Raw genomic sequence first — 7,776 nt, forward strand, 5'->3', positions numbered from 1 at the left:
CTTCCCTGTGGGCCCACTCCCCAGTGGGTGTTCCCATAGGAAAGGCCGAGGCCTGCTGGGGTTCTTCCCTATTATTGGGAGTCTGGGGAAACCTCACAGTCTTAGCCCACCAGAGACGTGAAGGAGGGAAGTCCCCTGAGGGGGGCAAGGAGAGATGCCAACTTCTCTGTAAAGGACATTCACTCAGTTATACCTCCACACCCACCTGACTCCTATCTCCACCCAGAACTCAGCTCAGAAAAGTCCAAGTTCTGGTTGTAAGAAGGCGAGATGCAAACAGCCCAGGAGGCACTGCCAAGAGTAATGGCCCATTCATCTCTGCCAGGAATCGGTGTGCAGAACACTAAGGAGGGGCTGCCCCTAGTGATTGATGGTGCTTCCAAAGGTTATTAAGTGAGCCAGACCTGGTCTCTTTGGGCTGATCTATGATCCAGGGACAGTTTTAAAGTATATGGCTTTTTGGTGCTGGATTATTGAAAAGTGTTAAAATTGAAGTAATCACTCAAGCACTGCCATCTGTCATGGGTTGCTGGCAAAGCTTCTCCAGGTGTGACAGAGAGATGGGTGCTACACCTAAGTCCCCTTTGTCCCACTTAATTGCAAGCATATAAGATGCTTCTATTGTCCTCCCTGATGCCCCTGTGGTACTGCAGCTGATGATCTGCCCAAGCAGAAAAGGGTGGGAACTTGACAGAGGAACAGGGAGTACTATCACAAGCCCAGTTTTTATAAGGCAAATCATCATCTTAACATCACAAAAATTTCCTCCTGACAGATAAAATAATGTCAATAATCATGTTACCACTTAGCATTTGCAGAGAACCTGCCATGTGTCAGTGCTACTCTAAGTGCTCTAGCTGCCTGGTCTCATTAAATCCTAACTGATAACCCTGTAAATACTATCAATTTAGAGAGGAGGAAGCCGAGGCACAGAGTTAAAGGAACTTGGTCAAGGTTGGGCAAGGGAACATATAGACAGGATTCCAAGTGGGAGTCTGGTTCTAGAGCCTGGACCCTTGGACACACTACTGACCACCACAGGTGGGAGCCCTGGAGAGTACTCACACACACACATAGACACATGAACACAACACAGTCGCATAAATGCATGCACACACACACATGCATGTACACACATGCAGCTTGCTCCTCTTTCCTTCCAGCCATGCCCAGTCCCCTCTCTGACTCCCCAGCCCTGTGCCTGTCTCACCTTCAGTGCTCTCCTTGGCCACAAAACCTCCCCAGTGCCCAGGGTAAGTCCCTGCTCCCAGGAGTCAGTGCCCCTCCCCTTCTCACCTGGCTCTCTCCATCATGCTTTCCTTCCTGGGACACATGTCACATTTGTATTTATTTGTCTGCTTTTCCTGCTGGGCTCTAAACTTCAAGAGGTCAGGGAGCATCCTCATAGGCGGTTCATGCCTGTGAGGGAGGTGGTGCTGGGGCAGCTCCCTCGTGGAATCCTGCTTGTACTGGCTTTGCCTGAGGGTGAGACGGGCAGTGCTGAGTCAGGAATAACTGGTCGGTTATGATCTCCAAGGAGTCCGTGAGCCTAGGGTGGTGTCCATTTTCTTCAGATTGGGCCCCTAGAGCAGGCATGGCTTCTCCTCCCTCGCTCCCTTCAGACTCTCACCTTTCCTCTAGCCCTGCATTAGAAGCATGAAATATGAATTGGGATTAGCCGCTGGTTGCTCATCCTCCAAACCAGAGTGCTATGACAGGGCTGGAGGAAGGCTGGGGACAGAGGGATACAGCCAAGCCTTGGCCATTGCCAAGTTGTACAGATTAAGGAACCGACAGGCAGGAAGGGGCCTCCAGCAGCCATTTTCACCCTTTTCTGGCTTGGAGCAGAATTCAACCTCACCAATTCCTGGCATAGGCTATGCCTTGGGGTGGGGATGGGGGCAGCTTTAACTTCAGCATAATCTCTGCCAGCCTCCAAATCACAGGAATAATATATGTTTTCCGGTGTAGGCAATTTTTCAATCTTATGTAAAGCATGTGAATAACAGTGTTACTTTAAAAAAAGTCTATTTTTGTCGATTTATAACAAAGAACCTCTGTAAAAACAGTGCAAGTTGCCTGCAATGCATGTGCAGCTTTGCCCCCAATGCATGTGCAAGTGGCCCAGGCCTCCACACCCAGCTTAACCAGGTTGCCTCTCCAAAGGCCCTCCTTTGGAGAACCTGGCCAGGAGCTCAGGGATCCTGCTCTGTCCTCTATGAGAAAGGGCAGCTCAGGTGGGCAGTTACTGCCACTTTCTCTCACTTGGCACACCAGCGGGCTATGCTGAGAGCTGCCTCTCTGGGTCTCTCAGTGCAAGAGCACCTCAGGCTTTCTTCACCATGACACAAAACAATCTCTGGAAATGGTTTCTTACTCATCTGCCCCGTGGCCTTGTCATCTCCATGAGAGCAAGTGTCCTGTGCACCATTCAGCCATGCTCAGCATGTGAGAATGGTCCAGTGAACATTTGGCGACTGCCCATCCCTCCTGCATCTCTTCCCATTTATTCCATTATTTCTCTTAGTTCTCCTCTTCCAGCTCCAACTCTGCTCTCTTCTCGCACTCCTTCCTGCTTCTCTCACCTCTGCCCTTCCCTGCCTTTCTGCCTCTTTTTCCACATGTCTATTCCTAGTCTCTCTTTTACCTATGATTCCAAGTCCCTTCTCCCATCTTCTTCCTTGATTTAGTCCAGAAATGACTATTTGGTCAAGATGATGAATGGGTCATAAGCAATATGAGCTGTTGATTGGCAACATTCATTTTCAATTAATTTTCAAAATAAAAATTATGAAAACATTGCCAAAACAAAAAAAAGCAGAGTAGAGCAAGTTGAAAATAAATTATAAATGTTTAAAAAGAGGTAACGAACCTCAAATTGAAAAATTACAGATCTTTTTCCTTAATAGTTTCTTCTATAGTTTTGTTTTTATTTGTTTGTGCTTTTTTAAATCTTATTACAAAAAATACACATTATGTAAAATACAGACAAGCAAAAAGAACACAAAGAACAATTCTAAGCCTGCCTCTTCAGACATAATCACTGAGAATGTCTTGTTATATACACTTCTGGATTCTTTTCTGTGTGTGTGTGTGTGTGTGTGTGTGTGTGTGTGTGCGTGTGCACACACATGCACATGCGTGTGCACATTTTACTACTTTCAAAAGAATGTTCCATAGCTTCAGTTCCTTGTGCTGAAAAACAAGAACATTAGCAACAACAATGAACCTGGTCAAGGTTTGAAATGTATTATATATTCAAATTGGTCAAGATGGTAGAGTAGGTAAATGCTGTGATTACCTCTTCTCACCACCATATCAAAATTATAAATAGGAGGACTTCCGGTAAGATGGCAGAATAGACAGACGCTGTGCCAACTGCCTTGCAGGATCACACCAAAATTACAAATAATTTATACAACATTAAACCTCGGAGTTTCCCTGAACACTGGATGAACAGAACCTCTAAACGAAGGATTTAAAGAGGAGGCCACATCGAGTCTGGTAGGAGGGGCAGAGATGAAAGGGCAAACCCGGTGAGGGACACCTCAGTGGTGGGGAGGCTTCTCTGGATGGGGGAGAGACCCTCTGGCCCCATACCGTGCTCACCAGCCGAGAGTCACCACCTTAGAGTCACCACCCCAGAGTTACCAGAAGAGGAGTTCCACAGTAACTGGCAATAGAAATTAGTGAGGACTCTCTTTGCTCAGCTCGGTGAGGCAAATGGCAGCTAGAGAACCAGTAGCCCTCCTGTGGAGCTGACACATGGACTCACTTGCTGTGAGCACTCACCACGTCCCTAGTGGAGGGAGTGGCTGCATGAGCGGGGCCCAGGAGCCTACGGGGAAGGACTGAACTGAGTATCCTTGGGCAGGGGAGCTGGAGGTTTTGGGAGCATTGTTTTCCCTGTGTGGAGCTTGCACATGAGTAGTGTACAGGAGGAGGGTGCCATTTTTTCAGGGTTGGGCCCTTCCACAGAGAGTCAGGTCCAGGACCGCATTGGTCTGGTGGAATTGGCGCAGGCGTGCGTCTGTGTGCAAGCATGTGGACTTGGGTTCTCGCTCTCCGCACTGCATGTGCAGAGTTGCCAGGTGGCAATTGGCTGTAGGGCTGCTCTGCCTGATCTGCAAGTGGCTGATTGGGACAGGCTGAGACTGGGAGTTTTCCTGAGTGTTGGTCAGGGAGCTGTGCACCTGCGTGATCTGGTTGGGGCATTTGTGGCACATTTGTGAGGGCTGGGTGCTGGTGCAGGAATGCACTCTGCTCTGACTTGGTGGGGGCCACTGACCACACACCACATAGTGCCTTGGGGGCCTGCCCTGCCCACCTAGAGCTGTGTTGCCCGGGAGGGGGGGGTCACCCTGAGCCCCTGTTTCCTGGCCGCCACCTCCTCAATCCACAAAGGGTTTTTGTAGCAGTGGATAGCCTGTAGCAACCTGTGAGGATTTTGGGTGGTGAGCATGGCCACAGAACACACAGCAGCTAATTACGGGAAGCTCACTGCACACCTGAGAGGGAGGCCGCACAACGAGTTGGGCCCTTCCCCCCAACACAGCTGGTGCTAAGTCACCCAGAGACTCTCTATTTTTGAACAAGTGGTCTGCAGATTAAAGTGAGTGGAGAGCCTTTTCTTTTTCTCTCTCTCTCTCTCTCTTTTTTTTTTTTTTTGGTTTTGCTTTGCTTTTCCTCTTTTTTCCTTTTCTTTTCCTTTTTCCTTTTTTTCTTTTTATTTTTCTTTCTCTTTCATCTTTTTGTTCTTGTTCCTTCTTTTCTTTCATCTATTTTCTTTCTGTTGTTTCTCAGGCTTGTTTATCTGGTTATTGCTTTGGTCACTGTTTTTCTGTCTTGTTCTCCTGTTTTTGTGTTTGTGTTTTTGTCTCTTTTATATGTTTTGTTTCTCCTGTCTGATCATTGTTTATCGTGTTTGTGGGGATGTATTTGTTTTTTGGTGTTGTTGGGTTGCCTTGCTTTGTTATTGTTTTATGAAGCAGGCGTGGACCTAGCACTGGTCCAGGAGCTGAAACTACACTGAACTTGTAGAAACCACTGACTACAGCCTTTATGCACCTATAACACCACCTTGCCCACTTACAGCTGCATTGCCAGGGGCAATCGGGGTTCCAGGGTGACTGGTCCCACCCCCACAACCTGTGGAAAATTTTTTACAACCGAAGGTGGTCCACAGAGACCTGGGGTCATCTTCATGGTGTCCAGTGATCACAAACCTTCACCACAGCCACTCAGTAGCAGCTTTCATGACTCTGCAAGTGCAAGGTAGAGGCTGGCTGTAGTGCCCTTGGGACGCTATTCAAGGGGGTCACAGGCCAGGTATTGGTGTAAGACCTGAATCTACATTAACATCTTAAAAACTACCAGTCACGTTGTATAATTCACTTGAACTCCATCCTGCCAAGCTAGCACCACTCACAGAGGGCACCCTCAACACCAGGTCAAACAGCCAGACACATGCTCCTAAAGAGCCTGTTTCAATAGTTGGGCCTTACCTGCATCTGACAGGTGGCAACAGGCCTAGTGGGCCCTGGGCCTTTTCCTAAACTGCCTCAGGACAAATATTTGGTGATGCGACCCGCACATCAACCAAGCGTTCCTGACTCATCAGCCAGGAACCCACCAAAAGGGTACCTGAGAGGACTGGGTGGGAGACTGAGAAAAGAAAGAGACTAGAGACGAAAGCTGGGAACAGGAGGTCCACCCAATGCTGATGGCAGAGAGTGGCCTCATTTAATATTTGTATACAGCTTTTATAGCAAAAGTAACTTTTCTAGGATAGGGGGTTTTGGGGACCTTGAGGGGGTAGCCCCCTCCTCTCAGGGAACAAATTCCTTGGAGACAATCTATCTGAAGTGAGACAAAACAAAGCATAGCAAGCAGAAACTGTTAACAGGATGGCTTTCCACTCTGTAGCTTTCAAGGCCGTTGGCTGCTTTCTCCTCAGTGGCCAACCTTCCCACACTGCTCACCCGGGCCTGAGAGCCTGCCAGCCTGCCAGCTCTCAGGCTTAACCCTTACTGAAGACCTCCAGCTCCCTACATCTCCCCCTTTTTTATTTATTACTTAAAGGCAAACCTCTGATTTACTGAGGCTGCAGTTGGCATCGCGGCATGACTGTGTCTGCCTTGGGTCGTCCTCCTCAAGGAGTGGAATCTTACCCATCATGGGCTAACCAGCCATCTTACGACTGGTGCCTGTCTTAGGTTGTTCCTTCCTGGGGGATCTTACCCATCACTGACTAACCAGCCATCTTATAGCTGGCCCTCTACGACGGTGCCTGGCTTGGGTCGTCCCTCTCCCAGGGATCTTACCCGTCTTTGGCTAACCAGCCATTCTGTGGGGCCAAGCCTCGCGGAGCCAAACGTGGGGGTGGAAATGGAGCATGAGCATCGGACACAAAAGAGCTTTGTTAGAGGGTGAGCAATTTTGTTTTATTAATTGAAATGTTAGGGATAGACGGGTACATGTTTTATGTTACCACAGCCAAGTCTCTATGATTGAATATAAGAAAATAATTAAATAAATTATACTGGTGAATTTTGAAGTGAGAAATTTTAAAATAAATGATTGTATTATTAATTATATCAAAATGAATAATATAATTATAATTATAATTAATGATCATTTTAAATTCAATTAATTAAAAAACAGGCAATAGCCTTGAACAAACCTTGAATGTCACCAAAGAGCATATTAAAATGGCCAACATACATATGAAAAAGTTTCATCATTAGTCATTAAATAAATTCAATTAAATCCACAATGATATATTACTATACACCCATGAATTACATAAAATTAAAAAGACTAACAATAACAACCGAACAATGAAACTTTCATAACTGTTAATAGGAGTAAAAATTGAAATGATTTTTTAAATGTTTGGCATTAACTTCTAAAGGTAAACATATAAAAACACTATTATTTGACAATTCTACTCCTGGGTATATTCCATTAGAAATAAGTACGTATGTTCACTAAAAGACGTGTGTAATAATGTCAATGTAAAAACTTCAAAGCCTACAGAGAATTTTTATGAGTTTTTTTGAGCCAAACTGACGACATTACTGGAAACAAGATCTCAAATACTCCCACAAAATAGATTGAAAACAAAGGCTATGACAAGTAACAAAAGAAACACGCAGTAATCCCACTTCTGGGTATTTATTTGAAGAAACCCAAAACACTACTTTGAGGGGACATGTGAATCCATATATTCTTTGTTTACAATGGCCAAGATATGGAAGCAGCCTGAGTATCCATCCGTGGTTGAATTGATAAAGAGTAGGGTGTAGATATATTCAATGGAATATTTCTCAATCATGGAAGGGAATGGGTTCTTGCCATCTGCAGCAGCATGGATGGACCTGGAGGTTGTTGTGTTGAGTGGAGTATATCAGACAGAGAAAGACAGATGCAATGTGATTTCACTTATATGTGGAATATAAATGACAAAATACACAAACAAACAAAACAAAAACACACTCATAGATATAGAGAACGTTTTGATGGTTGCCAAGTGAGAGAAGGGTTGGTGGGATGGGTGAAAAATGGGGAAGGGATTAAAAAGTACAAATTGGTTGTTACACAGTAGTCATGGTGATGAAAGGCATAGCATAAGGAATATAGCCAATAATATTGTAGCAACTATGTATGGTGTCAGATGGGTACTAGGTTTATTGGGGTGATAGGTGAAAGGAGTGTTGGGGGGCAGGATAAAAAAGATGAAAGGATTAAGAAGTACAAATTGGGGGCCGGCCGAGT

The sequence above is a fragment of the Hipposideros armiger genome, unplaced genomic scaffold (genome assembly GCF_001890085.2).
Source record: "Hipposideros armiger isolate ML-2016 unplaced genomic scaffold, ASM189008v1 scaffold_396, whole genome shotgun sequence".
NCBI classification, from domain to species: Eukaryota; Metazoa; Chordata; class Mammalia; order Chiroptera; family Hipposideridae; genus Hipposideros; species Hipposideros armiger.